Below are 26,476 nucleotides of genomic sequence, written 5' to 3'. Positions count from 1 at the left end.
TTAATTTAATATTTGATATTAAATTAATTAGAATTATTTAAATTGTTTAAATAATTATTTATTAATTTTATTAAGAAAATCAATTTAAGAAATTAATAATATTTTTATTTTTGAAATCAAATTGATTTTTGAAATCAAATTTAAAAATTGAAAAAGTTAGAAAAACAAAAAATGGAATTTTGGTTTTTTCCACTACACCTTCAAGTAGCTCACACAAAACCCACCAACTTTTGGCTTCAATAACTCCAAGCATGAGCTGCATCTCATGCAACCATCTTCTTTGAATGATAGTCTATAATATATTTGGAAGATTGGAGTGGAATTGAGGCATGCAATCTATAGAATTTTTGCTGAAAATTCGTGTTGAAGAAGGTGTTCTTCAACTGAGTTATAACAGTGAGGTATTCTTCAAATTCCCTTCATTCAAGCTTATTTTGAGCCCCAATACTCAATCTAAAGCTCCAAGAGAATAGTGAGAAATATATTGAGGTGGTCTACAACAAGATTTGGAGAAGTTTGTAGTTGAAAATCGAGATTTGACGAAGTTCTACAAAGGTATGACTTGAAACCCTCTTGTTTTAGTATGAGCATGCTTTAGTTTCTACCAAAATTAATGAATTAGAGTTCTTATTAATTCTTGTTGCTTTTGTTGCTTGCTGGTACATTCCTACAAGTTGAAACATTGGAGGTTCGGTTCAAGCAGTTTTCACTGGTTCGAACCGGTTCGAAGTGTTCAAAAGTAGTTCAAGGCTAGTTTTAAATTATTATTGCAATAATTTAATTTTTTGATAGTCTAGGATGCCAAAACTAGTCCACTTTAGTGTGTTTATTTAATTATGCATTATGAATATATGTTTTAATTAAATTAAATTAATTTGTGCATAAAGTATTCCATATAGATTTAAGATCCCACCGTAGGATAAGCATGTTTCATGCATTGAAAGTAGTTATAAGTGTTATAATGTATTGTATGATGTGTAAGATTTCATGAGAATTAATATATTGTTATATTAATTTATGGAATGTTTGATGTATGTTATGGATTTGGTCTAAGTTATAAGTGTTATAAAATGAATGAGACTCTTAAAATCTATAAGAAAGATAATTGCATGCTCACATAGGGTTAACAACCACAACTTGTTTTAATAGTTAAAATAGGTCGATAACTTGTAAAACTAAGGTTACAAGATAACTCACCTGACAAGATCCTATCTAAGGCTGGAGGTACTTAACATGACGGTTTACAGAACACCTGCTACCTGGGATCGAGACAGTATCAAAGTTATGTTAAACTCGATTTTTGAGCATGCATAAGTGATGTGAGGTCTTAAAGAGTTTATCACTTAGACATTGTAGGTTAAATCCAGTAAAAAAGTTATACTTGGATACACACCTAGACTTAGATTGTATTTAATTAGTCGGGTTATACCTAAGTAAAAATATACCCAAACCTTCTAGAACACTTCAGTAGTAGAAAAATTGTTTTTAGCTCTCACGTCCTTAAGAGTTCACACCGTGAGATCCATACTCAGCATCGTGTTGTCCTAGGTGCGACTTCCATTCAAAAAGTGTTTGTATAGGTCCATAACAAGGTGAATAAGGGAAGTTGTTCACAGTAAGTGGGAGAAGAAAGTGTGTCAACACATCCTACGGTGTTCTCCATTAAGTTGCACTGTGAGATTCTTGTGCTCCGTCTGCGTGTTGTCTTAGAGCGACCACCCATTCGAAGGGCAGTGACATGGGATTTAGAATACTGCAAACTTCATAAATGAATAGGGTATCTTAGGTATGTTCTCAACATTGTCTTCCATTTGGTAGCCTATTTGGACCGATATTTGGGATCTGAAAAAGGAGGGTCATACTTACAAGAATTACTAAGTATTAGTAAGTTCTTCACCAAAAAAACGATAACTAAATGCTATATGAATAAGATTTATTCTGGTATTAGTGTTTTGTCAAGAATGTCTTGGTTCAGTGACGGAGTAATTGACTGCTCCTCGGTAGCAGTTATTTTGACTCACTAAAGTATCGTTAGAAATTAATAATGATTTATATATGTACATTATTACTTTTGCTAAAACGTGATTGGATTTAATAGAAATTCACCAATAGAACAAGTATTTTCACACGATTAGCTCTTTAGTTCAACTACTCACTTCCAAAATATTAAATGGAGATAGCTATGCAACATGGAAATTGAATTTAAACATGATACTAGTAATCGATGATCTTAGATTCATCTTAACTAAGGAATTTACTCCTAATCTCAACTCGTCAACAAACTAAAATGTTCAGGAATCTTATGATGGATAGATTAGGGAAAATGATAAGGCTCGAATCTATATCTTAGCAAGCATATCTGATGTTCTAGCCAAGAAACACGAGAGCATGGTCACCACAAACGCGATCATTTTCAGGTTTTGGATTGAAAACTCCATTCTTATCAGCAACTTAAGGAGGAGACCATCCAGCCACAACAACCTTCCATGACTTGCTATTAATAGATTTGAGAAAAGCAATTATCCGAGCCTTCCAAGATGAGTAATTCGTTCCATATAAAATAGGAGGAGGAGTAGTTGATTCACCTTCTCTGATCAACTCCATTGAATACTCAATGAACTCGTAGTCAATAGGCTCTAATACCAATTGAAAAAATTAGGTGGATCTAACACAGAATACAATGTCAAGCACGATGTCCCAAACAATCTGTATGACATGTGGGCAATTGACGGTATGCACAAGCACACACAATCGGAGTAATAAATCCTAAATAGGGTATCATCCTCAGGGACTAGCGTGAGCAAAATTTTCTTAACTTAGTTATCACAATTCTTTGTGAATTTTATCTAGGCAACCAAAAGATTATTTATATCTATAACTATGGATGACAAAAATTCAGTCACACACAAGAACAATTCAGAGCATAACAATTCCAAGGTGTTGTTTTATTTAAGAAATGAAATGAATATGACATGCAATTGATTGAAATTGATAGATTGAGGCTAGAAGTTCTAAAATTAGGAAATCCTCTGTCGAGCACAAACCATCCTAATAACTACCCGTCAACCCGAATCTCTTCTATCACTTGAATAGTTACAGCATTAAGACCCTTCAATCACACCCCTTATTATTCTAAATTCACTCTCGTGCAGTTTCGAATAACAATCTAAATTATTGGGTCCAGCGAATTAAATTCTCTCTTGAGACGTCTAACTAACTTAAGTTCATTCAATTGATGTTCAATTAATCAAAAGCATTAAGCACAAACAATATAGAAATCTAAGAAAAATCAATCAATTAGAAATTCAATATTCAAAGCAACATCCCTAAAATCCATAAACACTATAGAAACAGAGTTTAGCCACGCATAATTCCGATAAGAGTATTCAACAAAAAAAACAGTGATTATGACAAAAAATAAATTAACAAAGAAGAACGATCTCCCCTTAATAGATTCGAATCCCAATCACAATCTTTTTGACTCTCGCCCCGAATACTAGACTGTTATTCAATAAAACTGCACAATCACGATAAATCTTCCTGTCACGATCAATCCAGAAATGCTCTCAGATCAATTCTCAATTGAAATCTCGAGTCTTCTACCAAAAACGATAAGAATTGCTCTATTTTGGCTTTTGTATGGACTGGAATATAGGTAAATCTATCAAAGTCGGCTCACTTTTTTTTCTCCCTTTCAGACTGTTGGGTTTTATGTCCTAAAACTCGTAGTTTGTAAACAATAAACTTATTTCTGAAAATTCAATAAGTTGTTATATAATATATGAATTGCTTATTTCGTTTTAGAAATAAATCCAATAAACTAAAAGATCCATGCCTATTACATGAGTACTTAACTTTATGTGGAGACATAAAAGTGGATCAGGTTCAAGTAAATAGTCAAAATGGTCTATAGTATATGAATAAGATTAGGTGCCTTATTCTGGTAACACTATTGGATGCGGCTCACTCTGTAGTTGTTACAAAGAGTTATAAAGTGCTATATACGAAGTGATCCTAATTCGTACATGTCATGACATGAGGAGTGGGGGCGTCCTGTGCAATGAGTTTGCACAAGATCAGACCACGAAATAAGTCACTTTTATTTATAACACTGTTTACTATTTAAGACTGAGTATTTCAAAGTGATGACCTAAGGAACTTGACCCTAATTCTAAGCTAACTATGAACTCCTGTTTATTCAGGATTATTCTTAGATTTTCCTTGGTGAGGGTTGGCTCAACAGCACTGGCTCAAGAAGCCTCCCATATCAGGAGAAAGAACGGGTAGATAGCTGGGGACATAGAGTGCAAGATGAAATTTGCTCCTACCCACTTTTTAGGGATAGTAGAGAGGGACTCGGTTTTCTAATCGGATCACAAATCAATTTTTCATTAGAGCATCAGTGGAACTTGAGGAACAAAAGGTAATCTCGGGGCTAAAATAGCCTTTTGACCCAACCGTTATTATGAACAACCTATGAAGGGTTAACTTACTAATCATTATTATATTGAATGGACACAATATATCTACAGTGAGGGGAGTGCAACTACGGGCTTTAGTGGAGTGATCAAGTAGTTAATGAATGGGGGGTAATTCGGTGTAAAAAGTTTAGTTAATTAATTTCGAAATATTGGAGCCCATGATTGGTAGGTCCACTAGGTTCCCCTACTAGCTCACAAACGGATTAGCCTTAAAGTAGTGAGATAAGTGAATTTGAAACGTTCAAATTAGAATTAAGGGAATTAGTAATTATATGCGATATAATTAAATGTTGGAATTAAATGTAATTGGAGAATCAATTAATATTTAAATATGATTTAAATATTAAATTCATGAATAGGGATTCATGGTAATGAAATTTGTGACAAATTAATTTAAATATTTGATATTTAAATTAATTAGAAAAATTAATTAAATTTTTAACTAATTGTTAATTATTAATTTTATTAGAACAATTATTTTTTAATTATTTTTTGTAAAATTAATATAATTAAAGTTTTAAAATATAAATTAAAAACTGAAATTAAGTTTTAATTTGAAAAAGAGTTTCAAATTAAAAAGAAAAAGAAGAAAATATGAAATGGAAAGGTTGGGATTTTCCCACTTCTTCTCCAATTAACTTAGTCATAAATCCATTATACATCAGCTCAATTAATTCAAGCTGGAGCTGTGATTCATGCAAGGCTATTAGTTGCATGATAATCATGCAATAAATACTAAAGAATCTGTGTGAAATTCTTAATGCAATTTTGTTGCTGAAACCTTGAAATTCTGTGTGTTGAAGAAGAGTTCTTCAAGCTTTTGAAAACTAGTACTATTTACTCCAAATTTCCTTCAATTGAAGCCTATTTGAGTTTCACAACTCAATCTAAGGCACCAAGAGAATAGTAGGGAAGTTCTTGTGGTGGTTCATAAGCTGAATACAAGGAGATATCAACTGAGAATCGTGATTCAATGTGTTCTCCAAAGGTTAGTGATGAAACTCTGTTTCTAGTTTATGAGCATGCTTAGTTTAAAGCCAAAATTAATAAATTAGAATGTTTAATGATCCTGGTTTATTTCTACTGCTTGCTTCCTCATTCTAACACATACCTGGCGACGCAACACTATTATTTATAATATGCTCGCAGCGTTGCAAAGCTGCAAACTAGCGTTGCAACGCTAGCGTCATGCCAGCTGCGTGTCAAAGTCGTAGTGCAACGCTGCCCTGTTTCCAATTGATCTTGGGTCTACAGTATCTTGGAGCAGCGTTGCAATGTTCTTCCAATGTTGGCTCCCTCGAATTGCCTTCCAAATTTGCCTCTTTTCTTGATCTTGGGTCCTTGCTTTATTCTTAATTCCATAGCCAACCCGTAATTACTCAAAATTGGAGTTTTTCCCTGGTTTTTTTTTATCCTTTTCACACAAACCACGTCAAAAAAAAAAAAAAAAAAAAAAAAAACTAGCAATATTAGTTCTAAATTTTAAGGTAATAAAAGTACTTTTTAGATGCTTTTCACCATCCCAAACTTAAAACTTTGCTAGTCCCGAGCAAAGAAAAGAAAGAAACACAAAGTAGGAAAAATAATGAATACTGAAATGAAAAGGTTCAAGGCATGCATTCTCTTATTCTGGTTTCATTAGCTTTCCAACACATACAACACTCATCCACAAAAAAATTTATATACATTCTAATCATTGAGAGTTTCTAAAGCCAAAACTTTTTATCCTCTGTGTGTGTGTGACTCCTTCTTTAATTCAAAATTCAAAAATTAACTCGATGCTCATACTCGGTGGTATTTAATGAAATACTAGATGCATGATGGTGCTTGAAGTCATACTCAATACTAGATGACATTCAGCACAATTTTGAGCATTGGAGGTCTGGTTCAAGGTGGTACAAGCATTCCAGAAGTGTTATGAAGCCAGTTTTTGCTAGTTTTTGTAATAATTAGGTCTATGCTTGCTTGATAATACAAAAACAAAAACCATATTAATTTATGTTTAATTACTTATGCATGTGATGTATGTTATAATTAAATAAATTTGTATGTGTATAAAGTATGCCATGTAGATTTAAAATCCCACCATAGGAAGTATGTTACATACATTGAAAATATGTTACAAAGTATTATAATATATAGTATGCATGTATAGGGTTTCATACGTTTTAGTATAAATGTTATACTAAATGTCGAATGCCTTTGTTGTATGTTGAGGATGGATAGTATGTCTAAAACTTTGTAAGTTGTTATAAAATTGGGTTAGACATTTAAAATCTATAACAAAGATAAGTTGCATGCTCACTTAAGTTAATCACCTATTTTAAAAGTTGAAATAGGTCGACATCTTGTAAAATATGGTTATAAACTCAACCGGTATATAATCCTGTTTAAGTCTGGGGTATATTTAAGTTGACGGTCTACAGAACACCTCCTACCTTGGGATTATGGCCGAATAATTGAGCATTGTTAACCGGTTTTATGAGCAATACGTGAGCGGTGTGAGGTTTTATTATTGGTTTATCACCTAGACATCATAGGTTAAATCCAAATATAAACGTTATGCTTGGATAAAAACCTAGACTTACGTTGTTTAATTAGCCAGAACAAACCTGAGTAAAATTATACCCAAATAAATGTTAGGACACTTTAGCAGGAGTTTTATAATATATATGATATGTTATTAGAACACTTTTGTGGGAATTTAGAATACTTTAGTGAGAGATTATAACATATACGATGTGTCATTTTTAGCTCTCGTGTCCCTAAGAGTTCACAATCTCGATCCATGTTTCGCTTTGTGTCACCTTGGAAGTGACCTCCATTCGAAAAGTGAGTACATGAATCAAAATTATTGTGAATAAGGGAAGTTATTCACAGCAAAATCAAAAGTGATATTTTCATTTTCATTCTCACGCCCTAAGAATTTTACACCGTGAGATTTATGCGATGTTTCATGTCAGCCTAGGAGTGACCTCCATTCTGAAAGTATTCACATAAGTTAATATCAAGGTGAATGAGGGGAAGTTATTCAATGTAAAATCAAATATACGATATATTGATTTCAATTCTTACGTCAAAGTTCACATCGTGATATTCCTATGACGCTTCGTGTCACCTTGGGAGTGACCTCCATTTGGAAATTATTTGTATGGGTCAATATCAAAGTGAATGAGGGAAGTAGTTCATAGTAAGTGGGTGAAAGATATGTGTCAACATATCCTACGGTCTCTTCTTTTTGTTTGGACTGTGAGATTCCTATGTTGCATCGGCTTGTCGTCTTTAAGTCGGCCTCGCTAGTCGTTTTAATGAAGGCTATCCCTTCGGAGGGTTGTAACATAGGATTCAGAACAATTCAAACTTCAAAAAATGGATAGTATTTCTTAGGTCGTTTTCAACTTTGACTTTCTAATTTGATAGCGTCGTTGGGGCCGTCTTCTGAGGTCTGAAAATAGAGGGTTACACTTACGGAATTACTGAAGTGTTAGTAATTTCTGACCAAAAATGGTAGCTAAATGACTATTTGAATATGAGTTATTCTGGAGATAATATTTAGTCAAGAATATCTTGCTATAGATCGTTGCAAAAATAATCAGAATTTTGGGTAGATTATTACTTTGCTAAAACTTGATTGGATTTAAAAAGCAATTCACTAATAAATTTTGTTTATATTTTCAGAATGACGAGTTCTTTAGTATAATTGTTGGCATCTGATAAACTTACTAGGAATAACTATGCCACATGAAAACAAACCTAAATACTATACTGGTGATAGATGGCTTACCATTCATTTTAACAGAGGAGTTTCCTCCCGCTCCTAGCTCAAATGCAAACCGAAAAGTTTGGGATGCATACGACAGATGGATCAAAGCTAACGAGAAAGCCCCTGCCTATATTCTTGCCATCATATTTGATGTATTGACCAAGAAACATGAGAGTATGAGTACTACCAGGTAAATCGTCGAGTCTCTACGTGGGATGTTTGGACAATCGTCCTTCTCCCTGAGGCATGATGCTATCAAATATGTTTACAACTATCGTATAAAACAAGGGGCCTCTGTTAGAGAACATGTCCTGGATATGATGGTCCATTTCAATGTAGCAGAAGTAAATGGTGTTGGCGTTGATGAGAAGAGTCAAGTTGGTTTTGTTTTTTAATCTCTTTCGAAGAGTTTCTTGCAATTATGCATAAACGCGCTCATGAATAAAATAGAATATAACTTGACTACACTTCTCAATGAGCTACAAGCTTACCAGACCATTATTAGGGCTAAGGGACTGGAACCAAAAGTAAATGTTATTACTGCTGAGAAAAGAGGATCTTCCTCTAAGAAGCCTGATATTGCTTCTTTTTCATAGAATAAAAGTATTCGAGTAAAGAAGAACAAAGGGAAAGGAAAAAAGAAACCTACTGGTAGAAAAGGCAAGGGTAATGCTGCAGATAAAGGAAAATGTTCCCACTATAGTAAAGAAGGGCACTAGAAGAGAAACTGCCCACAATACCTTGCAGAGAAAAGAGCAGAGAAAGCAAAATAGGGAAATTAGTTCCTGAAGATTGCTTGCTGTGAATAGTACTTCAGATTGTGAATATCGGAGCATATCTCAAAGTGACCAGTCAGAGATGTTGCAGTTGCTGTCAAAAGATAACCTTGTCTACTTTTTGTTATTGTGATGAAAGTTATTTTATCTTATTGTAAAGAACAAATTGTATAAACTTTTTGTTATAAATCAAATGTTCATTAGAAAAAGTTATGTTTGTTCTATTGTAAAAAAACTTCTGTTAGAACTAACCTAGTTAAAAAGCCATTTGCAAATATTTAGATATTGAAACTAGCAAACAAGAAAGGAAAATAGTTATTTAACCTAAACTATAAGTTCAGAACACTTGAAAAGTTCAAAGTGTATAAAACTTATTAGGTAAAATTAGATCCAGAATACTTCGATGGGATCAAAGTAAGGAATATAGAAAGTTTGAGATTTCTAGGACTATTCTGATAGAACATGAAATCAAATGAAAACTTTCTATATTTAGTTGCCTTAATTGTTTTAAACTATGTTCCATAAAAGCAATTATATATCAATAAAGAGTTATTGATCAAAATTAAAACTATAAACAAAAGTTATTTTGGACAGGTCAAATACATCTTACTTAAAAAGTTTAGAGTACCTCGATGTAGTGGTAGGAATGTATGACTTCCTAGCCATTGTTGAGAAACAAGAGTTGTGAAAATAAGATGCATTCCCTATATAGTTTAATAAGAAGTCCATTGTATACTAACGTGTTGACAGCGATTCTCTCGGCTAAAGTGTTTAAGTATCTCCTAGTAAGACTAGGACTACAAGGTAACCTAGGGCAAGTGGGAGAAAAATCCATGGGTATATGATACCTAAAGACTAACCATGGGTATGTAATGCCCTAGTTTATTGTATTTCTCCGTAAAAACTCAAAAACTCAGTAAATATATTCACATATATATGTTACCACTGGAGTTTTAGTCTAAGTGGAGGAGTTTTATGTCCTAAAACTCGTGGTTTGTAAACAATAAACTTTTTCCTAAAAATTCAATAAGTTGTTATTGAATATATGAATTACTTATTTTGTTTTATTAATAAATCCAATAAACTAAAAGACCCATGACTATTACATGAGTACTTGAACTTTATGTGGAGACATAGAGTGGATCAGGTTCGAGTAAATAGTTAAAATTGTCTATAGTATATGAATAAGATTGAGTGCCTTATTTTGGTAACACTATTGGATGCAGCCCACTCTATAGTTGTTGCAAAGAGTTGTAAACTTCTACAAATGAAGTGATCCTAATTCGTACATGTCATGATATGAGAAGTAGGGGCATCCTGTGCAATAATTTTGCACAAGATCAGGCCACGAAATAAGTTACTCTTACTTTATAATGTTGTTTACTATTTAAGACTGACTATTTCAAAGCGATGACTTAGGTAACTTGACCTTAATCCTGAGGTAAATATGAACTCGTGTTTATTCAGGATTATCCTTAGATTTGCATAGGTAAGAGTTAGCTCAACAGCGCCCACTCAATAAGTCTACCATTTCAGGGGTATGACTAGATAGATAGCTGAGGACATAGGGTGCAAGATGAAATTCACTCCTACCCACTTTCAAGGATAGTAGAGAGGTTGGTCCCTTAAGGACTGACTCCGGGCCTTGAACAAGGGGCCCCATCCTCTCATTGACCCGAGAGGGACTCGATTTGCTGATCAGATCACAAATCGATTGTTCATTAGAGGATTAGTCGAACTTAAGGAACAAGAGGTAATCTCGAGGGTAAAACAGCCTTTTGACCCAACCGTTATTACGAACAACCTATGAATGGTTAACTTACTAATCATGGTTATATCGAATAGACACAATATATCTACAGTGGGGGCACTACAACTATGGGCTTTAGTGGTATGACCCAGTAGTTAACGAATCGGAGTTAATTCGATGTAAAGAGTTTAGCTAATTAATCTCGAATTTTTGGAGTCATGATCTGTAGGTCCACTAGGTCCCCTTATTAGCTCACAAACGGATTAGCCTTAAAGTAGCATGATAAGATAATTTCAAACGTTCAAATTAGAATTAAGGGAATTAGTAATTATATGCGATATAATTACATATTGGAATTAAACGAAATTGGAGAATCGATTGTATTTAAATATGATTCAAATATTAAATTCATGAATAGTGATTCATGGTAATGGAATTGGTTAAAAATTAATTTAAATATTTGATATTTAAATTAATTAGAAAAAGTAATTAAATTGTTTAATTAATTGTTAATTATTATTTTTATTAGAAAATTTAATTTTGAATTAATTTTTGTAAAATTAATATAATTCCAGTTTTAAAAATTAAAAACGGAAATTAAGTTTTAAATTGAAAAAGAATTTCAAATTAAAAAGAAAAAGAAGAAAATCAGAAATGGAAAAGTTGGGATTTTTCCACTTCTTCTCCAATTAACTTAGTCATTAATCCATTATACTTCAGCTCAATTAATTCAAGCTAGAGTTGTGATTCATGTAAGACTATTAGTTTCATGATAATCATGCAATAAATACTAAAGAGTCTGAGTGGAATTCTTAATGCAATTTTGTTGCTGAAACCCTGAAATTTTGTGTGTTGAAAAAGAGTTCTTCAAGCTGCTGAAAACCAGTACTATTTCCTCCGAATTCCCTTCAATTCAAGCTTAGTTTGAGTCCCACAACTCAAGAAGGCTCCAAAAGAATAGTACAAAAGTTCTTGTGGTGGTCACGAGCTGAATACAAGGAGATTGGAACTGAGAATCGTGATACAAGGTATTCTCCAAAGGTTAGTGATGAAACTCTATTTCCAGTTTATGAGCATGCTTAGTTTAAAGCCAAAATTAATGAATTAGAATGCTTAATGATCCTATTTTACTTCCGCTGCTTACTTTCTCAATCTAAGACAGACCTGGCGACGCAACACTGTTATTTATAATATGCTCACAGCGTTGCAATGCTGGCGTCATGCCTACCGCGTGTCAAAGTCGTAGCATTGCAATGCTTCCCCGTTTCCAATTGATCTCGGGTCTACAGCATCAGGCAGTAGCGTTACAACATTCTTCCAACGCTGGCTCCTCCGAATTGCCTTCCAAATTTACCTTTTGTCTTGATCTTGGGTCCTTGGTATCTTTTTAATTCCATAGACCACCCGTAATTGCTCAAAATTTGAGTTTTGCCCTGGGTTTTTTTGTATCCTTTTCGCATAAATTTCTCCTGATGTTTACTTTTCTAAAATTACTCAATAAACCACGTCAAACCAAACAAAACTAGCAATATTAGTTCTCAATTTTAAGGTAATAAAAGCACTTTTTAGATGCTTTTCACCACCCCAAACTTAAAAATTTGCTAGTCCCGAGCAAAGAAAAGAAAGAAACACAAAGTAGGAAAAATAATGAATATTGAAATGAAAAGGTTCAAGGCATGCATTCTCATATTCTGGTTTCATCAGCTTTCCATCATATACAACACTCATCCACAGAAAAATTCAGACACATTCTAATCGTTGAGAGTTTCTAAAGCCAAAACTTTTTATCCTGTGTGTGTGATATCCTTCTTTAATTAAAAACTCAAAAAATGACTTAAGATTTAATTAAGCTTCATCAATTTTCCCCCTAATCTAGCTCAAGCACCAATCATCAAGAATCACCACACTCAAGAAAGTAACATGTCCACTAAGGTGCCTGCACTAGTTATTTTAACGGGATCCTAACTCGCATCATTTTACCTAGGGGCACTAGCTTTCACACATCCACTGTAGGGAATCATGCCCAGTCAATTCTTAGGTGTCCTAACTGATTATATCAATGGAAGCTCTTTTTACCCCCATCCATGCAACACATTTCAAGTTTATAATAAGAAAAAGATATTTCTTTTAAGCACATGAGTATACTCTTTTTTTTTTTAAAGGCAATAGTAATATTCTTTTCTCTCCCCTTAGATTAACATTACAAACCATCATGCAAGACACTCTCTAACCAGTAGTGCCTTTCGAGGTGACAACCAAATTGACTTAAATTAATGATTTGTTCAGTTAGAGGTTCTAAATTAAAGTGGTTCATGCTCAAGATAACAGTGGATACAAAAAGGGATTCAAAACAAAGAACACTAAACACAGGACTATATTATCCAATTTCTACTTCAAAGCATGGTATACATCATGAGTGACTCGTCAACCATCATAGTAAAAAAAGCAACCAAATAACACAATTCAATCAGTCTCGGCATTCTTCCTAACCAAAATCAACTCTTTTTCAAAATTTTTAATATCTTTCAAATTTTCCTCATAATCAACAATAAAATGCATAAAACAATCAACTCAAAACAGTATGCATAAAAGCATTAGATTCAAGCCCAAAGTATGCCTCCCACCCAAAACTTAAAACGATGCATTGTCCCCAATGCATAACATCTAAAACAATCACACAACAAATGAGTGATACAAGCCTGGGTAATGAATAGGGATTCACGACTCTGAATGGTGAATTGATGCTTGAAAACACTTGAGCATCGTCTCCAACCTTATAATCAAAACAAAATAGTCATGAGGTGGCTCTCTATCCTAAAATAAATAAAATAATCAAATAAAAAATGAAATAAAACTGGAACACTTGGGTTGCCTCCCAAGAAGCGCATAGTTTAACGTCTTTAGCTAGACCAGGTCTCTAATTCAGAAAACTTTCAAGGTGGATTCATCATTCTATGTATAGCAACACCTAAAATACATAATTTTCTCCCACACTGACATTCACATAAAAAATTAGCCGAAGAAAAATTATCAGAAAAAGCATAATCTTCTCTCCCTTCATGCACCAGTTCAATATCTCCCTTACAAATATAATCGAGAAAATTTACTGTACCTTCCTTTGGAGATTGTTCAAAACAACTTACCTTTTCCTTGCCCTTTCCTTTACCAAGAGATTGTTCAGAATGTTTACCATCTACATCGTTGATCTCTTGGCACAAACTTATAGGCTCATTGGGTTTGGAAAAACGAAAGATGTTGAATTTTACCTCTTCATCGTTCACCCAAAGTGTAAGCTTGTCTTCATAAACATCAATCAAAGCTCTGTCTGTGACTAGGGATGGCCATCCAAGGATGATGGGAATTTTAACATCTTCTTCCATGTCTAGGACCACAAAATCTGTTGGGAAGGTGAAATCACCAGCTTTAACCAAGACATCCTCTACGACACCACAAGGGTAAGTGAGGGAACCATCTGCCAATTGCAATGAGATCATCATTGGTTGTGCCTCTCCTATGTCCAGTTTTCTATACAAAGATAAAGGCCTCAGATTAATTGAGGCTCCTAAATAACATAAAGCTTTGTTTACCGCTAGATTCCCTATAGTGTAGGGAATTGTAAAACTCCCAGGATCTTTTAATTTTTGCGGTAGCTTCTTTTGCAATATAGCACTGCATTCCTCATTTAAGCTCACCGTCTCGTACTTTTCAAACTTCTTTTTTGAAGATAGCATTTCCTTCGTGAACTTCACATAGTTTGGTATTTGTTCCAACGCATCTGCAAAAGGAATATTAATGTGAAGCTTCTTAAAAATATCCAAAAATTTAACAAACTGATCATTCAATTTCTTTTTCTGAAAGCACTGGGGATAGAGGATTTTATTCAATACAGCAGGTGAAGGTTCAGAATTACTCCCTGATTTGGATGATACAAGAACATTACACTTTTTCCCTTGATTCACATTACTAGCTGAAGGACTCAATACCACATGTTCCTCTATTTGGTCTGTCACTGGATGCACAATATTTTCCCCACTTTTCAATGTTATTGCTTTGCACTCTTCCCTTGGGTTTTTTCTCCGTACAGCTAGTGAAAGCTCCTTTGCTCATTATGTTCAACGTGCTAGCGATTTGGCTAACCTGAACCTCAAGGTTCTGGATAGCCTTCCCATGACTCGTTAATATGCTCTCCAAGAAATTTGTTTTACTCCTTCGCTCCTTTATGAAATCCCCAAGAAAAGCCTCCACAGATGGTTTCTTTCCAAAAAAAAATTTGGAGATTCCTGCAAAACATTCTTATTGTTAGCATATGAAAAATTCTCATGATTGCGCAAACCTGGGTGATAATGAAGAGGTTGGTTCATTAGATAAGAATTTTGATGGGCTCCTTGAAATTGATTTGCTTGGCACACATAATTTGCCTGCTCAGTGTTAGGTACCTCCCATGATGTGAGTGCATTACAAGTTGCCATCGATGCAATCGATGGTTGGCAACCTATAGATGAGATGAATGGCAGTAGTCAAAGTAGCCATCTACGCATTTAAAGCATTTACATCATCGAGTTCACAAGCTCCAGCCACTCTAGATGAAGATCGTTCTGAGGGCCAATTATAGCTCGTGGCAACCATGTCCTCCAATAATGCCTAAGCAACATCAACAGTTTTTGCAAAAATTAAGCCATCTGTAGTAGCATCCAAGATGGATTTCGTTGTACTGGTCAATCCATTGTAGAACAATAGGATTTGTAACCAGTCAGGGTATTCATGTTGGGGACACTTCTGCAACAAATCCTTATAGTGCTTCTATGCCTCGAATAACTACTCGTCTTCTCTCTGTCTGGATGTGTCAATTTCTGTTCGCAGTCTGCTCATTTTCACAGAAGGGAAGAATTTATTCAAAAAGGCTTAGGCAACTCATCCCAGGTGGTTATGCTTCCCGTTGTATGTGACTCCAACCAATCTTTCGCCTTGTCCTGCACAGAAAAAGGAAATAATTTCAATTGAATAGTATCAGAAGAGACTCTATTTATTTTTACCGTCCTACTAATTTCCAGAAAAGAGCATATGTGCTTATGCGGATTTTTGTGTGGAGTTCCCTTGAATGCAAGGTCCCATGCCATCTGAATTAAACCAGGTTTAACTTAAAATTATTGCCATTAATTGGGTCCTCAGCAATGCCCATTTGGGTTGTAGGGATAGTTGGTTGGAAATAATATCTGATAGTTCTAACAGCTCCCGCTTAGTCTCCCATGGCGTCGAGCTCAACTCTCCTATTCCTTCTTACTCTTCTCAAAGTTCGTTCAAATTCTGGATCACAAGGAACAAGTTCAGCCTTTTGACTTCTTCGCATATACAAGATTCTGTAACAACTACCAAAACAAAAAAAAAAAACAAAAACGCCCAAATTAAGATCAACTCAGTCTTTAGCAATATTAAGCTTGGAAAACAATTTTGTGCCAATCCCAGGAAATGGCACCAAAAACTTGACGGTATGCACAAGCGCATGCAATCGAAGTAATAAATTAAAAATAGGGTATCGTCCTCAGGGACCGGCGTGAGCAAAATTTTCCTAACTTAGCTATCACAATTCTTCGTCAATTTTATCCAGGCAACCAAAATATGACTTTTATTTATAGCTACGGATGACAAAAATTCAGTCACACACAAGAACAATTTAGAGCAAACAATTCCAGGGTGTTGTTTAAGTTAAAAATACAATGAATATGACATGCAATTGATTGAAATTAGTAAAATGAGGCTAGAAGTTCTAAAATAAGAAAATCCTCTCTCGAGCTCAAACCATCCTAATAGCTATCCATTGAACCAAATCTCTTCTATCGCTTGAATAGTTACAGCATTAAGACCCTTGGTCAAAAGAAAATTTATAATGTCACCGACCTACTCCTACTACTACTAAAACGTAGCAATTTATAAATGTCAGGTCGAGCCACAGAGAAGCGGAGAATTAATTTCTTTTAGATTAGATTTGACCGTGGAAAAACAGTAAAAAGGGGTTTTTTTTTTGGTTTTAAAATTGAAAATATGCAAGAAAAGGATAATGCAGGGGATATAAGGAACGACAATGGATTCATTTAATTCTAGGATCAAGTAGCCATTCAATGTAATTTAAATCATTGTTTTCTGGCAAAATATCATGATCCGAACCGATCGAGCGTCCTAATTCGTAATTGCATAGATACCCAATTGATGTGAATTAACTAATCTCTGCAAAGGCCGAAAATCAATTAATCCGAACCGATCGAGCGTCCTAATTCGTAATTAAGGCTGGAAAGACCATGTCTTAACTAACCTACATGCTCCTAGATGCAATTGGGTCCTCAGCGGTCATAAAAAACTAGAAACACATGCATTAAGATTTAGGATTCAACTATGTTAATTAAGTTTCATGACAACCATGTTCAAATAATCAAGTTGTTCTTTAAATCTAGATTAAACGTGTGATGCAAAGATTCAAGGACAACCTATAAACCTAAGCATGCTCATCTAATCTATGCTACAAGGGTAAATTCAAAGCATGGACGATTGCAAGGATGAGAGCTTGAATTTAACTAGCGAAGACATGCGATCGTGATAAGGGCGTCAATGTAACACATAAAAGCATGTCTAAATTAAACAAGATTCAAGAAAAACATAATTCTAATTAAGCACCAAGTTGAACATAAAACTCATCAAAATACAAGAACACTTGATCCAAGAACTAAATGAAAGATTACCTCATCGATTCATAGACAAACCGATGGGATATGTTCCAATACACGTCCATAATCCGAAAATAAAATAAAAACTAACCTACAGATACTGAAAATTGAAGGACAAGGAAGAATGAGGAAGTCTAACTTCGGCCTCCATCAATTTGGCTTCCTAAGTTCGACATGTTTTGACCTAGGGCTGAGGGGGAGTGTTTATAGGAAAAATTGCAACGTCGCAACGCTAAAAACAACGTTGTAACACTGGTGTTGTGCAACTTAGGAGCGTTGCAACGCTGCAAATAGCATTGCAATGCTACACATTCTTCCTTAGAATGTCAGCGTAAAGCATTAGGCTAGTGTTGCAACCCTGTGACAGTGGTCGTTTCCTAATTTTCACTCTTTTGAAGCCTGGCTACTGAAATCACCTCCAAATTGCTTCAAATTAGTCCTGTTTGACTTCGATTTCTTGGTTCTACCTCCTCGATGCATGATACGTACAAAATAAGACAATAAACACATAAAATCCATTAACGAGCCTAAATTAAGCTAAGAATAATAGCTCTTTTTGAGAGCTAACAATCCTTCAATCACACTCCTTATTATTCTGAATTCACTCTTGTGCAATTTCGAATAACAATCTAAATTATTGGGTCCAACGAATTAAATTCTCTCTTGAGATATCTAATTAACTTAAGTTCATTCAATTAATAGCTAGTTAATCAAAAACATTAAGCACAGACAATTTAGAAATCTATGCAAAACCAATTAAATGTAAATTCAATATTCAAAGTAACATCCCTAAAATCAACAAACGCCCTAGGAACAGAGTTTAGCCACGCACGATTCCGATAACAATATTCAACAAACAAACAATCATTATGGTGAAAAATAAATTAACAAAGAAGAATGATCTCCCCTCAATAGGATCGAATCCCAATCACGATCTTCTTAACTATTGCCACGAATACCAGATTGATCTTCAACGAAACTGCACGATCACGATCAATCATCATGTCACGATCAATCTAGAAAGGCTCTCAAATCAACCCTCAATTGAAATCTCGAGTCTTTAATAAAAAACGATCAGAATTGCTCTGTTTTGGCTCTTGTACGGACTAGAATTTAGATAAAATCTATCAAAGTTGGCTCATTCTGTTTTCTCCCTTCCAGACCTAGCTGCGCAACACTGTTATTTATAATATGCTCGTAGTGTTGCAACACTGGTTCAACCGTGCGTCAAAGTCGTAATGTTGCAATGTTGCCCTATTTCCAATTGGTCTTGGGTCTACATCGTTAGGGAGCAGCGTTGTAACGTTCTTCCAACACTGGCTCCCCCGAATTGCCTTCCAAATTTTCCTCTTTTCTTGGTCTTGGGTCCTCGGTTTCTTCCTAATTCCATAGCCAACACATAATTGCTCAAAATTGGAGTTTTGCCCTGGGCTTTTGATCCTTTTCGCAAAAATTGCTCCTGATGCTTAGTTTCCTGAAATTACTCAATAAACCACATCAAACCAAACAAAACTGGCAATATTAGTTCTAAATTTGAAGGTAATAAAAGCACTTTTTAGATGCTTTTCAACAACATGAAGGCAAATAGAAAAATAATGACACAGAGATTGGTAACCCAGTTTGGTGCAAAAACACCTACATCCGGGGGGACGTGTGCTCGATGGAACGAAACATTGGTATAAAGAGTTTAGTACTTACAACAAAAATACTTATCTGATAGGCTCCCTTTTCAGTGACTCACGTATAGCTTCCTCTTCAATTTCAACTTAGACTCCTCCTAAGTTTGAGCTCCTCTCACTTCCACAATAATGATTCTTCAAGCTTTGTATAAGATCTTTTAAATACAACATACTTAGACTCCCTCAAGAGTGAGATCCCCTTACATTCATCATATTTAGGCTCTCTTAAATATGAGATTTCATCAATTTCAACATATTTAGGCTCATCCTAAATACATTATCAAATCAAACATCTCTCGAGATCTATAATGGCTGCCAAACCAAAAAGTTCTCAACGACAAATACAAAGATTTTCGATAACAATACATGGAGGATAATACTTAGGCAAATCCTATGCTAAAAACCCTCAACACACACTTTTCTAATTAGGCGGCTAACCCTATAAATGAATAAAAGTACAATATAAATAAGGTTAGCTCTGGGAATATATTTTTGAATGAATAAATATTCTCTGTAGAAAATTAAGGAAGGAAGATAAGAAAATTTGCAAATCACGTAGACAAATATAGAAAAGATATTCTGTAGAATCTGCTACCAGACATGTAACAATGTTTTTGATAATGTCTTTGACATGTTTTACAACATGTTTCTTAAGTTTTGCTTGTAATAAAATAAGCCAACCACACTCAGTCTTATGATAATATCAGTCAATCACACTACAGTAACATCTATCAAACGAAAAATATAAGCAACAACCTGAACTATCGAAACCTCATCGATAATCACGCTTTCAAATTCCATAACCTCCACCTAATCATCTTGGCAAGAGGCATCAACAAACATCACAACGGACCCCAAAATACCGAAATGTCATAACATGGGCAACCCCAACACCAACTTCAATCCACAAAGACAGAGACCTAGAGAACCACCAAATTAATAAATTAGATATAATTTATTGGTTAAAAATCACTTTTGATCTCTAAATTTTTAGTAATGTAATAATTTAATCCCTGGACTTTTGTTCATAATGATTTACTCCTTTTACTTTCAAATTTGTAATAATTTGGTCTTTAAACTTTAATAAATAATGATTTAGTACCTATATTTTAAAAACTGTAACAATTTAGTCCTTACTATGAAAAATCTCTTTAAAATTAAGCGTTAAATTTTATTATGTAACGACCTAATCTTTATACTTTATCAAAAAATTTGATGTTCCATCCATTTAATGATATATGTGTATGGAATTTTATTAAACCTTAAGAATGTTTTTCACAATAAGGACTAATTTGTTACAAATTGTAAAGCACTAAGATCAAATTGTTACTTACTAAAGTTCAAGTACTAGATCGTGACAAATTTAAAAGGATAGGGACTAAATAGCAACAAAAACCTAGGGAATAAATTGTTACTTTAATAAAAATTAGGGACCAAAAGTGACTTTTAACCTTTATAAATATATAAAAAAGAATTTGAATTTTTTTAGGTTAAAATACCATTATGGTTTTTAATAGGGACAAGACCCTCAAACTATCTCCACAATGGTATGATATTGTCCACTTTGGTCATAAACCCTCATGGCTTTGTTTTTTGTTTCACCCCAAAGCCTCATACTAATAAAGATAATCATTCTCACTTATATACCCATGATCCTCCTCTTATCTAATCAATGTGGGACTGTGGTTGCATTCCCAACAATCCTCCCCTCAAACAAAGGACCACCGAGCCTCCCTTCAAACAGTCATCCATTCGTCTAACTCATATCTAGGCTAACTCCTTTTCACCCGAGCATACTACCTATCCAATAGAGTTCAATCACGGATCACACCATGACTACTTCCAAGGCTCCACTATACATATTTGTTCGGCACCGAGGATTCTACCGAGCATGATTAAGTCAGGAGGAATTTACTATTACAGATAATCAACAATAATCACCAATTTGTAATTTGATACCCACTGATATCGAGAGATCCGTACACGATGTTGCCTCTGANCTAACTCCTTTTCACCCGAGCATACTACCTATCCAATAGAGTTCAATCACGGATCACACCATGACTACTTCCAAGGCTCCACTATACATATTTGTACGACACTGAGGATTCTACTGAGCATGGTTAATTTAGGAGCATGGCTCTGATACTACTTGAGAGAGTTTTGAACCTAACTTAGATGGCCAAACAGAACGCAAAGAGTTAGCAGAATAAATCGCAAGCAATAAAGAACGAACACCAAGATATATAGTGGTTCAACCAACTTGGTCTACACCCACTTTGAGAACCAACATGAATCATATTTATTACAAGCAATGAGCAATTTACAATTACAGATAATCAACAATAATCACCAATCTGTAATTTGATACCCACTGATCTCGAGAGATTCGCACACAACGTTGTCTCTGAAACCGAGAACAACCTGTTGATAAAAATAGCCCAAATCAAGTGAACTACCCGCCTCTGATTGGTGAAACCAACTTGCGCGTCTCTCTCTGTCACTGACAACCGGCGAACCCACCGCCGAACTGGAACCCACAGGAACCAAGACACCCACCTGCGAATGAAACCCACACCCACCAACAGACCCACGGTCAGACGATACCCGCGCCGGACGAAGACAACCAACGCTTGAATCGTGCCTACTGCCGGACGCTTTGACTGACGAGCACCCATGCAACGCCCCACTGCACTCACCACCGCGATCGAGCTAACCGACCACCATGAGAGAGATGTCTATGTTTTACGGCTGACGACTGCCCCCTTTTGTCTTTATTTCCAAGGTCACAATTTTTTCAGCTCTAAGAGGAAGATGGGTTTAATTACAAAAATGTCATTTGTCTATAATGCCACTGGCCTTTAATTTCACCAAAAACCCAATAAAGCCCACTTAAATACCTTGTTATTTTCTAAAAATTTTCTAAGAGGAAGATGGGTTTAATTACAAAAATTTTCTAAAAATTGATGAGAAATTGGAGTTGGAATAAGAAATCCTTAAACCTTTGAATTTAATGAAAAGGTCTTATTGATGTTCATAATGGTTTGGACTCCACCTCTCGGTGAGCTAGCCACATAAATCATATCTTCATGATGCATGCTTAGGTTACTTGGAACATAAGGAAATGTTTTATCTTTAAACGCGTCACTTACTTGAGTGAATAAAATCTACAATAACTTGCTCTCTCCATATATCTCCGAAAACATCCCTCTTATCTCGTCTCGCCGCCTCACTTATGCTGATAACATCATCAGCAATTGGTAGCAATGACCCCATAGCAATCTCCAACTTAGGACTATTGGGACGAAACTTCGTCTCACGTTGTTCTGCGACAATGGATGCAATGGACGTCTCGGCTTGGGCCTTAGTACTGTCATTTTTCTTGACATGCAGTGAGATGATTGGGATAGTGGGGGCTTAGATGGTAAGACTTCTACGAGCAGTTCGAGCAACGTAGGGTTAAGGGAGGTGGATGGAAATAAGGCAGGCGAAGGGGTGACTAGCGGCTGATAAGTCTGGAAAAGAACTATATTTTACATGTTAACTTCCCTCATTTTATAATATTAATTTGCTTAATATCCCAATTTTATAGGTAAAATAGCCTCAGTAGCACTTTAGAGCAATTATAAGAAGTTTGGAGCTAAAAGAAGTAAAAACGAGCCAAAAATCACCTAATTACAATAAGTCGACAAAATTACCATTTTGCCATCGTAGCAGCGTTATAATGCTAGAATTTGTGAAGACTTAACGCGGCCTCGATGCTAGAAAACAGAGAGCACCAATTTGCTACAAAAAAAGGCAACATTGCAACACTATCCCAAAGCGTTCAACGCTATGTAGGTTGACAGAAAAAAAAAAAAAAAAACAAAGAAAGCGTGCAACGTTGCAACACTAACATTGCAACATTATCCAAAGAAAGCATTGCGACGCTGACATTGAGCGTTGCAATGTTGTGACTTGCAGTGGTTAAAAATTCATCTTTTCTCAAAGAAATGGAGAGATATGATTAGTTTTTGCAAGATTAGAGTGTGGAAAACGAGAGAGAGGCCAAATTTGACGAAATTAGAGAGCTATTCTCTATATATTTTTTGAGAGATTTGTTGGGATTGGTGTCCTCATTCTCCTGGTAGTCTCGTAGTTTATAAACATTTTGTAAACATATTGTTATTAATAAAATAAATGTTATTTTATAAGCATTTACTCAAATCCAATAAAATAAGATCTGTGGTTATTTCATTTAACCTAAGCATGTATGTGGAGACATACAAGTAGATCATGCCTTAAGTAATAACCTAAATGGTCTGTAGTAGATGGATAAAGGAGGGATATCTTATCCATATGACACTATGGATATGACTCACTTTGTAGATGTTACAAGTGTTGTAAAGTGCTACAAATTGTCTGATCCTGACCATTCATGTGGAGACATGTAAGCGGGGGTATCCTATACAAAGAATATGTATAAGAGCAAACCACAAAATGATTAGTCTCTTTATATAACGCCATTGATAATTGAGACTTACACTTCACTAAAATGACTGTAGGTGACATGACCTTAATCCTAAGTGAATTGGGAACTCCTGCCTATAAGGGTGGTTCTTTGATTTGTATGGCTAAGAGTGGCCAGATTGCCAACTCAATAAGCCTACCATTTTGGGGATTCTTCTAATTGAGGAGCTGAGAACTCAGCTACACAAGATGGAATTCACTACTTCCCTGAAGCAAGAGTAAGTAGATAAACGGCTCCCTTAAAGGCTTATTTCGGGTCTTGAACATAGTGGCCACACCCTCTCTGGCCCGAGAGGACTTAGTCATAGTAGGACTATGACTTATTGTTCATTAGAGGAATCAGTGGTACTTAAGGAGTTAGATGTAACTACACGAGGTAGAACGGTGAATTGGCCCAATTGTACTTACGAGTGATTTTTGAAGGGTCATCACATTGTTGATTGGTCATATAGACATAGAAATATATCTGTAGTGCGAAGAGTGCAGCTGTCGGTCTTTAGTGGAGTGAACAACAGTTAACAGATGGTAGATCTCGTGATTAAAAAGTTTAATCGGTTATTCATGTACCGTTGGAGCTTCAAGCTATAGGTCCATGAGGTCCCCTTGGTAGCTCAATGGGTTCAAGCTGATAATCAGTTTTTGGGTTAATTTGAAGTGTTCAAATTAACAAGAGAAAATTCAATTATATGTGATATAATTGATATGATGTATTAGATACATTAATTGGAGGAATTAATATAAATATGATTTATACTAAATACCATAAAATAGAAAAATAACTATGGTTTATATGTTTCATATGATGAAATATTAAAACTATAGGTGATAAATATAATATGATAAGTTGGTTATTATATTTATGTATATTGGTTATTATATTTATGTATAACATATTAATTATAAGATAATTAATTATTCTTTTTCTCTAATAACCGAATTGAGTGGGAGGTTATTAGAAGTTTTATGGTAACTATAAGATAAAAAGGAAAATTGTTTTCCAAATCAGTTAAGTTGATGATTCATTTGGATTGATCTCACAAAAAGGCTATCAAGTAAAATAGTTTTACTAAGTGATAGCATAGAGAACATACACGATCGAGTGACAAGTTTACTATACGATAGTTACTCGCTTACTCGTTATTACAGATCGGGTAACAAAGTCTATATGATAGGCTTTAGCTTTCTAAATGATAGAGTATTTTGTCTGTACGATAGACAGCATTCTTCTCCGAGTTACTCGATTGTCTACCTCTTTCTTTCCTCAATCCAAAATCATGCAAAACCCACAACTCCTAGATTCTCACCAAGGTAACCATTATGGTGGTATTCTAATTCCATTCGAGGATCAAGTTGGACTCGATTGGGATCGAGGTTCATTCAGAAATTCGTTGAGATCGAGTTCTGATCGTTGCATTTGAGTTCGTGCTGATTGAACAATTTGCTAAATGATCGAGGGCAGAAATACTTGAAGAAAGGTTCTTCAAAGTTTTGCATACTCTATCCCTTGTATCTTATTTTATAAGTAGCATGTTGTATTCTCTGATCATATATAACTGTTTCCGTTTAGACTGTAATTTTTTGTGTTCTTTCTCAATGGGATATGGAATGATCCGCTTCCACTCACATGGATGTCTATGTTTAGATTTCCTTCAATTGGTATCAGAGTCAGGTTGTTCTGATATTCCAAATTTCATTGCTGTATTGATATTTTTTTACAGTCATGATGGGTTTTAAGTTTTCAACAATGTGTTTAAGAGTTAAATGTGTTGGTGGATGTGTTGATGGATGTTTATAGGATGATTGCCTCTTTTTAAAGCTTTCTTTAAGTTTACAAAGTGTTAATTTGTAAGGGCCCCTGCGTTTTTGGGCCACAAGCAATCAAGTCTGTGTTCAAAGTGTTTTGAGTCGTTCGTGATGAAGTTTTGAAGCATGGAGATGTTTTTCTCATCTAGGAGAAGAAGACCAAAGGTTGGTTGCATCATGTAGTCCAGGCTAAACGATCGTTGAGATTTGACTAAACGGTCGTGTAAAAAAGTTATGCCTGATCATATAGCATTTACTAAACGATCACATAGTTGATGCTAAATGATTGAGTAAAGCATTTACTCTATTGTGTTGCGTTGGCTGCTCGACCATGTGGACGCTTGAGAAGTTGGTGAAATGTAGACTTCTAAATGGTTTAGAAGAAAACTCTTTACCGATATGTGAATCATGCCTTGAAGGCAAAGTGACCAAACGACCTTTTATTGGAACAGGTTATAGAGCAAAGGAAACCTTGGAGCTTATATATTCAGACCTCTGTAGTCCGCTGAGTGTAAGTGCTCGAGGTGGGTATGAATATTTTATCTCTTTCATAGATGATTATTCAAGATATGGGTATCTATACCTAATGCAACATAAGTCTGACGCTCTTGAAAAGTTCAAAGAGTATAAGGTTGAAATTGAAAACTAATTAGGTAAAAAGATAAAAATATTACAATTTGATCGTGGTAGGGAGTATATGGACTTAGAATTCCAGAACTATATGATAGAACATGGAATCACGTCCCAACTCTCGGCCTTAGGTACACCTCAGCAGAATGGTGTATCAAAAAGAAGAAATAGAACCCTGTTGGACATAGTTCGATCTATGATGAGTTATGCTCATCTTCCAGACTCGTTTTAGGGATTTGCAGTGGAGACTGCAGTTTACATTTTGAATAATTTTCCCTCGAAGAGTATTTCTAAAACTCCTTTTGAGTTATGGAGAGGCCGTAAAGGTAGTTTACGCCACTTCAGGATTTAGGGATGTCCAACCACGTG

This window comes from Benincasa hispida, chromosome 1, assembly GCF_009727055.1.
Source record: "Benincasa hispida cultivar B227 chromosome 1, ASM972705v1, whole genome shotgun sequence".
Lineage (NCBI taxonomy): Eukaryota > Viridiplantae > Streptophyta > Magnoliopsida > Cucurbitales > Cucurbitaceae > Benincasa > Benincasa hispida.
The sequence above is the reverse complement of the archived record's forward strand: the minus strand, read 5'-3'. Positions refer to the sequence as shown.